Raw genomic sequence first — 17,232 nt, forward strand, 5'->3', positions numbered from 1 at the left:
ATAAAAAGTACAGATCTCCTGTGTATAATGGCAATTATGGTAATATTAGTATTGTGGGGTTTTTGTAATTACTGATCAGTACTGTAGTATTTGGTCACTTTGGTGGTAATATGTGGTCCGACCATGGTGTGGTTGTATTTGTTCCTTGTATATAGTATTATTCGGTCACTATGTGGTGGTAATATGTGGTATGTCATGGTGCTGTGGTTTTTGTTCCTTTTATGTGGTATTATTGGTCACCATGTGGTGGTAGTATGTGGTCTGGTCATGGTGCGGCAGTATTTGTTCCTTTTTCGTGATATTATTGGTCATTTTAAAAATTGAAAAATAAATAAAAATATACCTAAATTGTATTGGATATTTTAACAGATGTTTAATAATTAACAGTAGAGCCCGGCCAAAAGAGTCTACCTTGTCATGGTGGCGGATTAAAAAAATATTTTGGCCAAAACAAAAGCTGCTGGCTATGTACAGTGGGGCAAAAAAGTATTTAGTCAGTCAGCAATAGTGCAAGTTCCACCACTTTAAAAGATGAGAGGTGTCTGTAATTTACATCATAGGTAGACCTCAACTATGGGAGACAAACTGAGAAAAAAAATCCAGAAAATCACATTGTCTGTTTTTTTTAACATTTTATTTCAGACTCTTCCCTGAATCTTACGGTCTTTTCTGTCTCCATCTGATACATTATTAGCTAAGCATTTGGCACATGAAGAGCTCGGGGTCTCCAGGCTGTAAACATTGTGGCCCCTTATCCTCACTAGCGTGGTTACTGATAATATGTTCCATCTGAGGATCACTTTTCACCTGCAGTCTAAACTTTGCAGCGGTATTCCCACTATGGGACAACTTTATTTTTTACAGGAAAGTTAATTAGTCATAGTTATCTATGACAATAAAGAAAAAAGTACGCAAAAAAATGAGGACTTTACTAAAAATAGCAAATAGTTTATTGAAAATTCTAACAAGCCAAAAGGTTAAAAAACAATTAAAAATAGCCCAAAGGCTCGAAAAGACTGCCGAAACAACCCATAATGGAGTGGTGGCCCACCCCATCCAACCATGATAAGTCCTATTTTGGATTGTGATGGCAGTACACCATACTGTTATTTATACTAGCATGTACAGTTAGGCCAGGACTCTCTTCACTATTTGTAACCTTCATCTCCATATACCAGATAGCCACCTCTTATTTCTAGGTATAGTTTCATCTGTCCATATAAACTGCTCTATGTATCCTCTGTACTGCAGAATTAAACCGCTGCCCTGGTCCATAGGGACCACTGAACGTGGCAAAGAACGCAGTGTGAAAGAGCCCCTATAAATCTCTGAGTGTTTAGTCTATTCCTCTAAATGACACTGCCCCCTGCGCATGCTTGCAATGTAAAAAATAGATTTTTCCGCCATAGATGGATCTGGGGAGACTCGGTGAGGGGCAGAATCACGAAGGAGCGCCTGCACACAGGCTTCCTAGCTCTGAAACATTTCCAGTCAAGGATGCACACACAAATCATTGGGCCCCATGGGAGACATCCTAATTGGGGTCCCTACCCCCAAAAAAAACTAAAGGTTAAAATTTGGTGGTGGTCACAGGACAGAGCATATCCCACAACTTTGCAGCCCTTACAAAGTAAGCCATTTAGTTTTCCCACACACTAAGATACCCCTTTCATGGCTTCCATAAAATCGTAATCCCAACACAGCCCTCCCTCCAATTGCACCCACTAGCCTCCCAAACACTATAATGGCCCCTCCATGTACTCATTAATATAAAAAAAACACAACCACTCACCTTTCCTCATTCCCCCGATGCTCCGGCGTGGTCTGAAGCTTTGCACAGCGGGCATGCTGTAGTGGCGTCATCGTGCCCACTGGGCTAAGACGTCAGAGCTCAGACACAGAAGAAGGATGGAGGAGGTCTGTTCCATCATTGATTTCAACCATATCTACATCAAGGATGCAGCTACAGCTGAAAGTGTGACGCCGAGCGGGGGTACCGCCGGCACACAGGCCCCATAGCGGCGGCATGATCTGCTGCTATTAGCGGTAAGGGCATGCTATTAATGTTCTGGAAGCATCTGAAGCTACAAGAGCTAAGGATGGAAATATTTTGACCCTGCACTTGTGTGTTCATGTGGGATCAATGAATTTACTTCATTGCATGTTGGTACAGATGTCTAGAAAGACCACCATAGGAATAGCGCCTGCTACGAGAGTCCTCCTCTTGCTTTTCTGCCGTTATCTCTTACGCCCACTAAGGCCTCATTCACACTTCCGTGTTTGAACAAGTATGTAAATTAACGGTACCAGTGTCATCAGTGTACAGTCCGTTTTTTTCCATCAGTTTATTACGTATGGATAAATAAATTACACACTTCTCCTATCGTTTTCAATATGAAATACACATGGCACACAGATGTTACCCGGGTGCTGTCCGTATTTTTCATGGATCCATAGACTTGTGTAACACTTTTCATCCGTGAAACATGTAAAGAGAACTAGAAATTATAATGTGTTCTATTTGTGAAAGAAAAATGGATACAACACTTATGTGCAACACAGACATCTGAATGAGGGTCAAAATACTTGTGTGTTGTGTCACCACCTGCCACCCTGGAGAGTGGGCTGACGTACTTACATTAGCAAGATTTTCTATGCGTTATGTCAGCCTCTCGACATAGGGGCTAAAACACTGATTTCAGTGATGTGTCACTTATTTAGATGTGTGCAGCTGTTTCAAAACAATGAGTGTTTTAACCCCTTCATGAGAGAGCCCATTTTCGTTTTTGCGTTTCTGTTTTTTTGCTTCCCTTCTTCCCAGAGCCAAAACTTCTTTTATCTTTCGGTCAATATGGCAATGTGAGGGCTTGTTTTTTGTGGAACGAGTTGTACTTTCAAACGACATCATTGGTTTTACCATAGCGTGTACTCAAAAACGGGAAAAAAAAAATTTCAAGTGCGGTGAAATTGCAAAAAGAGTGCAATTCCACAACTGTTTTTAGGATTTTTTTTTTAACAAGTTCACCAAATGCTAAAATTGACCTGCCATTATGATTCTCCGGATTGTTATGAGTTCATAGACACCAAACATGTCTAGGTTCTTTTTTATTTAAATGGTGAAAAAAAATAATAAAATTGGGCCATTTTCCGATGCCTGTAGCGTCTCCATTTTTCGTGATCTGGGGTCAGGTGAGGGCTTATTTTTTGCGTGCCGAGATGACGTTTTTAATGATACCATTATAGTGTAGATACATTCTTTTGATCACCTGTTATTGCATTTTAATGCAATGTTGCGGCGTCCAATCAAACGTAATTCTGGCATTTTGACTTTTTTTTATCATTACGCCGTTTAGCGATCAGGTTAATTCATTTTTTTTATATTGATAGATCAGGCGATTCTGAACGCGGCGATACCAAATGTGTTTATGTTTGAGGGTTTTTTTTTATTTTGAATTGGGCGAAAGGGGGGGGGGGTGATTTAAACTTTTATATTTTTTAAATTTTTTTTACTTTTGGCATGTTTCAATAGCCTCCATGGGAGACTAGAAGCTGACAATAACCCGATCGGCTCTGCTACATACAGGCAATGATCAGATTGCCTGTATGTAGCAGAATTACTCACTTGCCATGAGCACCGACCACTGGACGGCGCTCACAGCAGGCTGGCAGTGACAACTTTAGAGGTCTTCAGGAGACCTCTAGTTGTCATGCCAACCCATCGGTGACCCACGATCACGTGACGGGGATGACCGATGGGCGGATTTCCGACACGATGATTGAAAGCGCACGTTAATTGTCGCTGTCAGAGTTTGACGGCAGCATTTAACAGGTTAATAGCCGCGGGTGGATCATGATTCCAGCCACAGCTGTTTCGGACACATGTCAGCTGTTCAAAACAGCTGACATGTGCCAGAAAGATGTGGGCTCAGCGCCGGAGCCCACATCAAAGGGGAAGAAACGACATGCGCAATACTAGTACGGTGCATGTCGTGAAGGGGTTAAAGTGGTGAGGAACTGTTTGAATGTGATGAAGTGCTCATTGGAATGGGTTCTATTCCATTTCTGTGGAGAGACCCTGGAAGCCCACCTAAAAAGTCTTTAGTCAGGCTGGTGTGACAGGGTTGTTTATTGATTAAGCTTTAGTATATGGGGGGGCGATCGATTCAAGAGCTGTAGCGGGTTTGGTGTTATATAAAGAGGCGGCATCATCTGCATTTTGTAAGGAACCTATGTCTGCAAGAGGGAGAAGCGACTCAGAAAGCAAGGGTAAATCAAGGTGTTATGAGATTTCTGCGCAGGTGTGCAAATGTAGGAAGTGAGAATTGTGCACCAGGAGAGGGAAGAGAATGTGAGCAGGTTGTGGTCAGACAGGGGAAGTTAGAGGTTAGATAGGGAACAGAGGCAGGTGAAGATGAGGGCCAGTATATAGCCATATTTGCTTGTGGTTGCAGGGGACCATTGAGCCAGGTCGAAGGAGGTGGGGAGAAATAGAAGCTTAGAGATAGCTTAGTGGGAAGTATCAATGGTGATATTGAAGTAATCCATGATGATAGTGTGGATGTCAGCAGAAAGGAAATGAAGTAGCCAGGTAGAGAAGTGGTCAAAAAAAAAAAAAAAGGTGGTGGCTGGCTCTATGGGATATTAAATGACAGCCAGTTGGAGGGGGGAGTAGATACTCTTCCTTCTCTTGAGGTCCACTGTATGTAAGAGAGGGAGACAGTGGAATTTGGCGAAGGAACAGTTATCTGACGGGAGAAAACCCAACTCCTCCACTGGAGCGGGTGTATGAGAAAGATGGAATACACCATAAGAAAGTGCAGCTGGAAAGGCTGTATCTGAGGGGGTGAGCCAGGTTTCAGGGATGCCCAGAAAGTGATGACAAGGATTAGTAAAATGTTAACAGAATCCTTGTTTGTCTTGTGTCAATGTAGCAGAGCCAAGACTTTTGGGCAGGGTGTGGAGTCGGAAAGCCAAGCCTCCAACGACGCAATGTCCCTTACTCAGACTCCACAGCACTGGTCACTGCCGAGCATGTACATACAGTGCAGCAATGATTTCTCTCACCTAAAAGGGACCCTTAGATCAGGAATTTAATAGACATTGATAGGACGTTTCATAACGTTCCCAAATTCTTATGAAAAAATGTACAGCACATCCTGCATTAAACTACTGTACATTTTTAAGAGTCAGCCCATTTGATTCCGACTTCACAGCCCTGTTTTTTTGGCTGTGTATAACCCACCCACACCCGACTGGCAGCTTACTGTGTACACTGAATTGTCATCAGGCTTCTAGGCAGTAGTGGGGCCAGGGTTACACAGAATAAAGTCTGACTGCCTGGCACAGGAGATTTAGTCCTGTAGTGATAATCTCCTGCTGATAAAATACTGTTTGCACTGAAACTAAAGAACACAGCCTAATAAGTGACATCCCTGGAAGGAGGTTCTTGTGCTCTATTATGCTGATCTCAGATTAAATAGCAAAAACTTGCTGACAGATTCCCTTTAGTGGTAAGAAAATATGGTCAAATAAATTATACCTTTATTAATAAAAAAAAATTACACTTGTAATGTAAAAACACAGAAATCTATCAATTTTATTTTTGAAGCGTTCAACAAGACCTTTAATAAATAAATGCATTGCCCCACTATTTAGGACCATCCTCTCCACATCTCCCTTTTATAAGTTATAAAAAAGTTTAGCATTTCAATAAGACTTGTATACAATGAAACTAGGACTTGTCACTTGTGATGGGCCACAGTCTGCAGTGCATCAACCTGCACCGATTCGCCACACACCCTCCACACTACAGAGCACTGACGATTACTCCGTACAGAACTATAGAGCTCCCAAAAAGGAAGCAACTCAATTTAGAAGCGTTCCCGGCCTGTGTCACCTGCTGCCTCATAGTCCCATACGCAGCAAGCTGCGATGTACTGTGTGCTCCGACACCTTTTTATCAAAGCCAGCATTCATTTTTTCAGCAATTTGTGCAACAGTAGCCCCGCTGTTGGACTGCACAAGATCAGCTAGCATTTGCTCCCCATGCACATCAATGAGCCGTGGGCGCCCATGACCTTTTCGTCTGTTCACGGGTTGTCCTTCCTTCATCCATTTTTGGTAGGTACTAACCACTGCAAACCGAGAACATCCCACAAGTTCTGCCGTCTTGGAGATACTGAGACCCAGTCGTCTAGCCATTACAATTTGGCCCTTGTCAAAGTCGCTCAGGTCCTTACGCTTGCCCATTTTCTCCTGTTTTCAGACTGCTCACTCGGACCTTCAGTCTGTCATCTTCAGCAATACCAGCCTGGAAGGAAAGCAGGAGGATTACAAGTGTTAGGCTACGTTCCCATGATCAGGATACAGCAACGCATCCAAATCACGCAAGTAAATCCGTACGTGATCGCATCCAATACATATCTATAGTCTCAGCCACAGAAATTGACATGCTGCTGCTTGTAAACCCACGCCTCGGGTGAGTTCACAACACGTCAAACAGAAGCAGTGGGCATGGGGGGTCTGTAAATCCCACCAATTGTACTTGTGCCATACAACGCAGCGCATAGGCACTGCGTCCAAAGCATCGCCGTTCCTGATCGTGGGAATGCACCCTTACCTTCAGACAGATAATAATAATCTTTATTTTTATATAGCGCTAACATATTCCGCAGCGCTCTACAGGTTGCACACATTATCATCGCTGTCCCCAATGGACCTCACAATCTAAATTCCCTATCAGTATGTCTTTGGAATGTGGGAGGAAACCGGAGAACCCGGAGGAAACCCACGCAAACACGGAGAGAACATACAAACTCCTTGCAGATGTTGTCCTTGGTGGGGTTTGAACCCAGGACTCCAGCGCTGCAAGGCTGCTATGCTAACCACTGAGCCACCGTGCCGCCCCTATGCACTAGTTTCATGCATTACATACGACATACATTACCAGTTGTGACTTTTTGAAGTTAAAGGGGATGTCGACTACCGCACAAACCCTGCTTAATCACTACGGTGCCTCAAAATAAGAATCAACAATATCCCTTCACCTGTGCTGCCATGTTGGCACTGTTATTCCCAGCAAGCCACATGACAGGCAAGCAGCCCAGTTAAAGGGGTTGCTTAGCCTTGGGGTCAATGTGACTGTAGATTTGTGAATCCTGAGCTGCCATGATTCTCCAGTGCTGAGAGAGGAGATTTGCATACATGCGGTCATGTGCCGACTAGACATTAGCTACCTCGCTCAATGTAATTGTATTGGGAGAGACCAGGTACGTCTAGTGGGAATGTGCCCTTGTGTATGCATATAGCAGCCTTGTATGTGGCCGGGTGTATGCATATAGCAGCCTTGTATGTGCCGGGTGTACGCAGGTAGCAGCCTTGTATGTGGCCGGGTGTATGCAGATAGCAGCCTTGTATGTGCCGGGTGTACGCAGGTAGCAGCCTTGTATGTGGCCGGGTGTATGCATGTAGCAGCCTTGTATGTGGCCGGGTGTATGCATATAGCAGCCTTGTATGTGGCCGGGTGTATGCATGAAGCAGCCTTGTATGTGGCCGGGTGTACGCATATAGCAGCCTTGTATGTGGCCGGGTGTACGCATATAGCAGCCTTGTATGTGGCCGGGTGTATGCATATAGCAGCCTTGTATGTGGCCGGGTGTATGCATGTAGCAGCCTTGTATGTGGCCGGGTGTATGCAGATAGCAGCCTTGTATGTGGCCGGGTGTATGCAGATAGCAGCCTTGTATGTGCCGGGGTGTGTGCACATAGCAGCCTTGTATGTGGCCGGGGTGTACGCATATAGCAGCCTTGTATGTGCCGGGGTTTTCCGCATATAGCAGCCTTGTATGTGCCGGGGTGTATGCATGTAGCAGCCTTGTATGTGCCGGGGTGTATGCATGTAGCAGCCTTGTATGTGGCCGGGTGTATGCAGATAGCAGCCTTGTATGTGCCGGGGTGTATGCATGTAGCAGCCTTGTATGTGCCGGGGTGTATGCATGTAGCAGCCTTGTATGTGGCCGGGGTGTATGCAGATAGCAGCCTTGTATGTGCCGGGTGTATGCATATAGCAGCCTTGTATGTGCCGGGGTGTACGCATATAGCAGCCTTGTATGTGCCGGGGTGTACGCATATAGCAGCCTTGTATGTGCCGGGGTGTATGCAGATAGCAGCCTTGTATGTGGCCGGGGTGTATGCATGTAGCAGCCTTGTATGTGGCCGGGGTGTATGCATGTAGCAGCCTTGTATGTGGCCGGGTGTATGCATATAGCAGCCTTGTATGTGGCCGGGTGTATGCATGAAGCAGCCTTGTATGTGGCCGGGTGTACGCATATAGCAGCCTTGTATGTGGCCGGGTGTACGCATATAGCAGCCTTGTATGTGGCCGGGTGTATGCATATAGCAGCCTTGTATGTGGCCGGGTGTATGCATGTAGCAGCCTTGTATGTGGCCGGGTGTATGCAGATAGCAGCCTTGTATGTGGCCGGGTGTATGCAGATAGCAGCCTTGTATGTGCCGGGGTGTGTGCACATAGCAGCCTTGTATGTGGCCGGGGTGTACGCATATAGCAGCCTTGTATGTGCCGGGGTTTTCCGCATATAGCAGCCTTGTATGTGCCGGGGTGTATGCATGTAGCAGCCTTGTATGTGCCGGGGTGTATGCATGTAGCAGCCTTGTATGTGGCCGGGTGTATGCAGATAGCAGCCTTGTATGTGCCGGGGTGTATGCATGTAGCAGCCTTGTATGTGCCGGGGTGTATGCATGTAGCAGCCTTGTATGTGGCCGGGGTGTATGCAGATAGCAGCCTTGTATGTGCCGGGTGTATGCATATAGCAGCCTTGTATGTGCCGGGGTGTACGCATATAGCAGCCTTGTATGTGCCGGGGTGTACGCATATAGCAGCCTTGTATGTGCCGGGGTGTATGCAGATAGCAGCCTTGTATGTGGCCGGGGTGTATGCATGTAGCAGCCTTGTATGTGGCCGGGGTGTATGCAGATAGCAGCCTTGTATGTGCCGGGTGTATGCATATAGCAGCCTTGTATGTGCCGGGGTGTACGCATACAGCAGCCTTGTATGTGCCGGGGTGTACGCATATAGCAGCCTTGTATGTGCCGGGGTGTACGCATATAGCAGCCTTGTATGTGGCCGGGTGTATGCAGATAGCAGCCTTGTATGTGCCGGGGTGTATGCATGTAGCAGCCTTGTATGTGGCCGGGTGTATGCAGATAGCAGCCTTGTATGTGCCGGGGTGTATGCATATAGCAGCCTTGTATGTGCCGGGGTTTTCCGCATATAGCAGCCTTGTATGTGGTCGGGTGTATGCATATAGCAGCCTTGTATGTGCCGGGGTGTATGCATATAGCAGCCTTGTATGTGGCCGGGTGTATGCAGATAGCAGCCTTGTATGTGGCCGGGTGTATGCATATAGCAGCCTTGTATGTGCCGGGGTGTGTGCATATAGCAGCCTTGTATGTGCCGGGGTGTATGCAGATAGCAGCCTTGTATGTGCTGGGGTGTATGCAGATAGCAGCCTTGTATGTGGCCGGGGTGTATGCATATAGCAGCCTTGTATGTGCCGGGGTGTATGCAGATAGCAGCCTTGTATGTGGCCGGGTGTATGCAGATAGCAGCCTTGTATGTGGCCGGGTGTATGCATATAGCAGCCTTGTATGTGGCCGGGTGTATGCAGATAGCAGCCTTGTATGTGGCCGGGGTGTACGCAGATAGCAGCCTTGTATGTGGCCGGGGTGTACGCATATAGCAGCCTTGTATGTGGCCGGGTGTACGCATGTAGCAGCCTTGTATGTGGCCGGGTGTATGCATGTAGCAGCCTTGTATGTGGCCGGGGTGTATGCATGTAGCAGCCTTGTATGTGGCCGGGTGTATGCAGATAGCAGTCTTGTATGTGGCCGGGTGTATGCATGTAGCAGCCTTGTATGTGGCCGGGTGTATGCAGATAGCAGCCTTGTACGTGCCGGGGTGTATGCAGATAGCAGCCTTGTATGTGGCCGGGTGTATGCAGATAGCAGCCTTGTATGTGGCCGGGTGTATGCAGATAGCAGCCTTGTATGTGGCCGGGGTGTATGCATGTAGCAGCCTTGTATGTGGCCGGGTGTATGCAGATAGCAGTCTTGTATGTGGCCGGGTGTATGCATGTAGCAGCCTTGTATGTGGCCGGGTGTATGCAGATAGCAGCCTTGTACGTGCCGGGGTGTATGCAGATAGCAGCCTTGTATGTGGCCGGGTGTATGCAGATAGCAGCCTTGTATGTGGCCGGGTGTATGCAGATAGCAGCCTTGTATGTGGTCGGGTGTATGCAGATAGCAGCCTTGTACGTGCCGGGGTGTATGCAGATAGCAGCCTTGTATGTGGCCGGGTGTATGCAGATAGCAGCCTTGTATGTGGCCGGGTGTATGCAGATAGCAGCCTTGTATGTGGCCGGGGTGTATGCATATAGCAGCCTTGTACGTGCCGGGGTGTACACATATAGCAGCCTTGTACGTGCCGGGGTGTATGCAGATAGCAGCCTTGTATGTGGCCGGGTGTATGCATATAGCAGCCTTGTATGTGCCGGGGTGTATGCATGTAGCAGCCTTGTATGTGGCCGGGTGTATGCAGATAGCAGCCTTGTATGTGCCGGGGTGTATGCATGTAGCAGCCTTGTATGTGGCCGGGTGTAAGCAGATAGCAGCCTTGTATGTGGCCGGGTGTAAGCAGATAGCAGCCTTGTATGTGGCCGGGGTGTACGCATATAGCAGCCTTGTATGTGCCGGGGTGTACGCATATAGCAGCCTTGTATGTGCCGGGGTGTATGCAGATAGCAGCCTTGTATGTGGCCGGGGTGTACGCATATAGCAGCCTTGTATGTGCCGGGGTGTACGCAGATAGCAGCCTTGTATGTGCCGGGGTGTACGCAGATAGCAGCCTTGTATGTGGCCGGGGTGTACGCATATAACAGCCTTGTATGTGCCGGGGTGTACGCATATAGCAGCCTTGTATGTGCCGGGGTGTACGCATATAGCAGCCTTGTATGTGCCGGGTGTATGCAGATAGCAGCCTTGTATGTGCCGGGGTGTATGCAGATAGCAGCCTTGTATGTGCCGGGGTGTACGCATATAGCAGCCTTGTATGTGCCGGGGTGTACGCATATAGCAGCCTTGTATGTGGCCGGGGTGTACGCATATAACAGCCTTGTATGTGCCGGGGTGTACGCATATAGCAGCCTTGTATGTGCCGGGGTGTATGCAGATAGCAGCCTTGTATGTGGCCGGGGTGTATGCAGATAGCAGCCTTGTATGTGCCGGGGTGTATGCAGATAGCAGCCTTGTATGTGCCGGGGTGTATGCAGATAGCAGCCTTGTATGTGCCGGGGTGTGTGCAGATAGCAGCCTTGTATGTGCCGGGGTGTATGCAGATAGCAGCCTTGTATGTGCCGGGTGTATGCAGATAGCAGCCTTGTATGTGCCGGGGTGTATGCAGATAGCAGCCTTGTATGTGCCGGGGTGTACGCATATAGCAGCCTTGTATGTGCCGGGGTGTACGCATATAGCAGCCTTGTATGTGCCGGGTGTATGCAGATAGCAGCCTTGTATGTGGCCGGGGTGTACGCATATAGCAGCCTTGTATGTGCCGGGGTGTACGCATATAGCAGCCTTGTATGTGCCGGGGTGTACGCATATAGCAGCCTTGTATGTGGTCGGGTGTATGCAGATAGCAGCCTTGTATGTGCCGGGTGTATGCAGATAGCAGCCTTGTATGTGCCGGGTGTATGCATGTAGCAGCCTTGTATGTGCCGGGGTGTATGCAGATAGCAGCCTTGTATGTGCCGGGGTGTATGCAGATAGCAGCCTTGTATGTGCCGGGGTGTACGCAGATAGCAGCCTTGTATGTGGCCGGGGTGTACGCATATAGCAGCCTTGTATGTGCCGGGGTGTACGCAGATAGCAGCCTTGTATGTGCCGGGGTGTATGCAGATAGCAGCCTTGTATGTGCTGGGGTGTATGCAGATAGCAGCCTTGTATGTGCCGGGGTGTACGCAGATAGCAGCCTTGTATGTGCTGGGGTGTATGCAGATAGCAGCCTTGTATGTGCTGGGGTGTATGCAGATAGCAGCCTTGTATGTGCTGGGGTGTATGCATATAGCAGCCTTGTATGTGCCGGGGTGTATGCAGATAGCAGCCTTGTATGTGGCCGGGTGTATGCAGATAGCAGCCTTGTATGTGGCCGGGTGTATGCATATAGCAGCCTTGTATGTGGCCGGGTGTATGCAGATAGCAGCCTTGTATGTGGCCGGGGTGTACGCAGATAGCAGCCTTGTATGTGGCCGGGGTGTACGCATATAGCAGCCTTGTATGTGGCCGGGTGTACGCATGTAGCAGCCTTGTATGTGGCCGGGTGTATGCATGTAGCAGCCTTGTATGTGGCCGGGTGTATGCATGTAGCAGCCTTGTATGTGGCCGGGTGTATGCAGATAGCAGCCTTGTACGTGCCGGGGTGTATGCAGATAGCAGCCTTGTATGTGGCCGGGTGTATGCAGATAGCAGCCTTGTATGTGGCCGGGTGTATGCAGATAGCAGCCTTGTATGTGGCCGGGGTGTATGCATATAGCAGCCTTGTACGTGCCGGGGTGTACACATATAGCAGCCTTGTACGTGCCGGGGTGTATGCAGATAGCAGCCTTGTATGTGGCCGGGTGTATGCATATAGCAGCCTTGTATGTGCCGGGGTGTATGCATGTAGCAGCCTTGTATGTGGCCGGGTGTATGCAGATAGCAGCCTTGTATGTGCCGGGGTGTATGCATATAGCAGCCTTGTATGTGGCCGGGTGTAAGCAGATAGCAGCCTTGTATGTGGCCGGGTGTAAGCAGATAGCAGCCTTGTATGTGGCCGGGGTGTACGCATATAGCAGCCTTGTATGTGCCGGGGTGTACGCATATAGCAGCCTTGTATGTGCCGGGGTGTATGCAGATAGCAGCCTTGTATGTGGCCGGGGTGTACGCATATAGCAGCCTTGTATGTGCCGGGGTGTACGCATATAGCAGCCTTGTATGTGCCGGGGTGTACGCAGATAGCAGCCTTGTATGTGGCCGGGGTGTACGCATATAACAGCCTTGTATGTGCCGGGGTGTACGCATATAGCAGCCTTGTATGTGCCGGGGTGTACGCATATAGCAGCCTTGTATGTGCCGGGTGTATGCAGAAAGCAGCCTTGTATGTGCCGGGGTGTATGCAGATAGCAGCCTTGTATGTGCCGGGGTGTACGCATATAGCAGCCTTGTATGTGCCGGGGTGTACGCATATAGCAGCCTTGTATGTGGCCGGGGTGTACGCATATAACAGCCTTGTATGTGCCGGGGTGTACGCATATAGCAGCCTTGTATGTGCCGGGGTGTATGCAGATAGCAGCCTTGTATGTGGCCGGGGTGTATGCAGATAGCAGCCTTGTATGTGCCGGGGTGTATGCAGATAGCAGCCTTGTATGTGCCGGGGTGTATGCAGATAGCAGCCTTGTATGTGCCGGGGTGTGTGCAGATAGCAGCCTTGTATGTGCCGGGGTGTATGCAGATAGCAGCCTTGTATGTGCCGGGGTGTATGCAGATAGCAGCCTTGTATGTGCCGGGGTGTGTGCAGATAGCAGCCTTGTATGTGCCGGGGTGTATGCAGATAGCAGCCTTGTATGTGCCGGGGTGTATGCAGATAGCAGCCTTGTATGTGCCGGGGTGTGTGCAGATAGCAGCCTTGTATGTGCCGGGGTGTATGCAGATAGCAGCCTTGTATGTGCCGGGGTGTATGCAGATAGCAGCCTTGTATGTGGCCGGGGTGTACGCATATAGCAGCCTTGTATGTGCCGGGGTGTATGCATATAGCAGCCTTGTATGTGCCGGGGTGTACGCATATAGCAGCCTTGTATGTGCCGGGTGTATGCAGATAGCAGCCTTGTATGTGGCCGGGGTGTACGCATATAGCAGCCTTGTATGTGCCGGGGTGTACGCATATAGCAGCCTTGTATGTGCCGGGGTGTACGCAGATAGCAGCCTTGTATGTGCCGGGGTGTATGCAGATAGCAGCCTTGTATGTGCTGGGGTGTATGCAGATAGCAGCCTTGTATGTGCCGGGGTGTACGCAGATAGCAGCCTTGTATGTGCTGGGGTGTATGCAGATAGCAGCCTTGTATGTGCTGGGGTGCATGCAGATAGCAGCCTTGTATGTGGCCGGGGTGTACGCATATAGCAGCCTTGTATGTGCTGGGGTGTATGCAGATAGCAGCCTTGTATGTGCTGGGGTGTATGCAGATAGCAGCCTTGTATGTGGCCGGGGTGTACGCATATAGCAGCCTTGTATGTGGCCGGGGTGTACGCATATAGCAGCCTTGTATGTGCTGGGGTGTATGCAGATAGCAGCCTTGTATGTGCCGGGGTGTATGCAGATAGCAGCCTTGTATGTGCCGGGGTTTTCCGCATATAGCAGTCTTGTATGTGCCGGGGTGTATGCAGATAGCAGCCTTGTATGTGCCGGGGTGTATGTAGATAGCAGCCTTGTATGTGCCGGGGTGTATGCAGATAGCAGCCTTGTATGTGCCGGGGTGTATGCAGATAGCAGCCTTGTATGTGCCGGGGTTTTCCGCATATAGCAGTCTTGTATGTGGCCGGGGTGTACGCATATAGCAGCCTTGTATGTGGCCGGGGTGTACGCATATAGCAGCCTTGTATGTGCCGGGGTGTATGTAGATAGCAGCCTTGTATGTGCCGGGGTTTTCCGCATATAGCAGTCTTGTATGTGGCCGGGGTGTACGCATATAGCAGCCTTGTATGTGCCGGGGTGTATGCAGATAGCAGTCTTGTATGTGCCGGGGTGTATGCAGATAGCAGCCTTGTTGTCACAACGGCAGCAGAGAATCCTCACAGCCCAATGAGGACTCACAAGTCTGCAGCCAGTGTGACTGCAGACCTGTAGCCCAAGTGGCAGATGGACAGAACACGATAAAATGGATAATGCCATTCAGATCCAGCAATAAACAAGACCTGGCTGACACGGCTCAGTGGTCAGAAAAATGAAGTTATGGTATGAGGGGAAGAAATGAAAGCACACACATCAGTACACCCCTCCTTAAGGGGGTAACCAACATACAGTAATGCAATACTAAAGGTCCAATACTATGCGGGGCACACTGAGCTCCTCGCACACGGTGACCAGCCATTTTCACTTTGCCTCAGACAGACAGTCTGTAATGAGCCAGCATAATTACTCCGCCTCACCACAAGGCGGCCACAGTCACGTGACAGAACTATCCCTGTCAGGAAGCCGCGCGGGAAACAATGGGCGTGGCCACACATTACGTCATGGCGTAAAGGACGAGCTGAAGGCACACTTCAAAGTAAAGGAAGAGCGTTCCGCCATTTTGTCGCCGCCGCTGCTGCCTGAGCCCGACATCGTCACGAAGATGCTGGCCAGCTCGTTCTTATGTCTAACAACTCATATCCTCCATACTGTCCCGATTCACAGCTATCGAGAGATCTGCAGCGACTGAGACAGATATCGGCCACAGTCTCGAGTGAAAGGGAAACCATGAGAACGGAGGACGACAAACACTTTATTTTAATAGTCTGTTAAAACATCGGCTACTCACGGAAAGCTAGGTGTCGCGAGCGGACATTCCGTAGGTGGCGCCCGCCGTGCAACACGTGCTCTAGTGAACAGCTGCAGCCAGCGGGGTTGACGGCTTGTATCGTGCTCCGCCCATATCGGTGACGTCACCATTTCTGGGCGTGATGCCTGAGTGGCCATTTTTCTGTTGGGCGACAGTTCTGCGCCTCCTACTAATTACCATACCTGACGTTTATCGTGGTGTAAGCGTTGCCCATAGCAACCTGGTTACTTAACCCTTTCAGGACCTGAGGACTTTTGCACTTGTTTGAATCTCCAGTTCTGGAGTCATAACTTTTGTGGACTTTGTAAAAGAAAATGTGTTTTTGGGGTCTCCATTGTCTGAGCTCTGCCCTTTTCCTGCCTGTTGAGCTGTGTGACAGGTTGCTCCTCGTTTCCGTGCGCTGCAGTTTTTGATTCCATTTTGGGGGCAGGGATGAAGTTTTCATCCCTTTCTATTGCATTTAACTGGGGAAAAATATCCATGCAGGTTTTTTTCTTTTTCAACTTTAACCCTTTCATGACCTTTGGGATTTACCGTTTTTCCGTGTTCGTTTTTCGCTCCCCTCCTTCCCAGAGCCATAACTTTTTTATTTTTTCGTCAATATGGCCATGTGAGGGCTTATTTTTTGCGGGACGAGTTGTACTTTTGAAAAACATCATTGGTTTTACCTTGTCGTGTACTAGAAAACGGGAAAAAAATTCCAAGTGCGGTGAAATTGCAAAAAAAGTGCAATCCCATGCAAGTGTTTTTGTTTGGCTTTTTTGCTAGGTTCACTAAATGCTAAAACTGAGCTGCCATTATGATTCTCCAGGTCAGTACGAGTTCATAGACACCTAACATGGTTTGCTAAAAAAAAAAAAAAGTGCCATTTTCCGATACCCGTAGCGTCTCCATTTTTCATGATCTGTGGTTGGGTGAGGGCTCATTTTTTGCACGCCAAGCTGGCGTTTTTAACCCCTTCATGACCCAGCCTATTTTGACCTTAATGACCTTGCCGTTTTTTGCAATTCTGACCAGTGTCCCTTTATGAGGTAATAACTCAGGAACGCTTCAACGGATCCTAGCGGTTCTGAGATTGTTTTTTCGTGACATATTGGGCTTCATGTTAGTGGTAAATTTAGGTCAATAAATTCTGCGTTTATTTGTGATAAAAACGGAAATTTGGCGAAAATTTTGAAAATTTCGCAATTTTCACATTTTGAATTTTTATTCTGTTAAACCAGAGAGTTATGTGACACAAAATAGTTAATAAATAACATTTCCCACATGTTTACTTTACATCAGCACAATTTTTTGCTAGGAAGTTATAAGGGTTAAAATTTGACCAGCGATTTCTCATTTTTACAACGAAATTTACAAAACCATATTTTTTAGGGACCACCTCACATTTGAAGTCAGTTTGAGGGGTCTATATGGCTGAAAATACCCAAAAGTGACACCATTCTAAAAACTGCACCCCTCAAGGTACTCAAAACCACATTCAAGAAGTTTATTAACCCTTCAGGCGCTTCACAGCAGCAGAAGCAACATGGAAGGAAAAAATGAACATTTAACTTTTTAGTCACAAAAATTATCTTTTAGCAACAAT

The 17,232-nt window shown here is 48.3% G+C and overlaps 1 long non-coding RNA gene across 1 annotated transcript; it reads right to left on the reverse strand.

Annotated features, from left to right (window-relative positions):
* Nucleotides 1-5,572: 5,572 nt before the first annotated feature.
* LOC138664658 (uncharacterized) lies at nt 5,573-16,015 on the reverse strand. The gene is made up of 2 exons (XR_011318375.1): nt 15,624-16,015; nt 5,573-6,310 (listed from the first exon to the last, which is right to left on the reverse strand). It is a non-coding gene; the product is annotated as an uncharacterized lncRNA (long non-coding RNA).
* Nucleotides 16,016-17,232: the final 1,217 nt, after the last annotated feature.

This window comes from Ranitomeya imitator, chromosome 2 (assembly GCF_032444005.1).
Source record: "Ranitomeya imitator isolate aRanImi1 chromosome 2, aRanImi1.pri, whole genome shotgun sequence".
Taxonomy (NCBI): domain Eukaryota; kingdom Metazoa; phylum Chordata; class Amphibia; order Anura; family Dendrobatidae; genus Ranitomeya; species Ranitomeya imitator.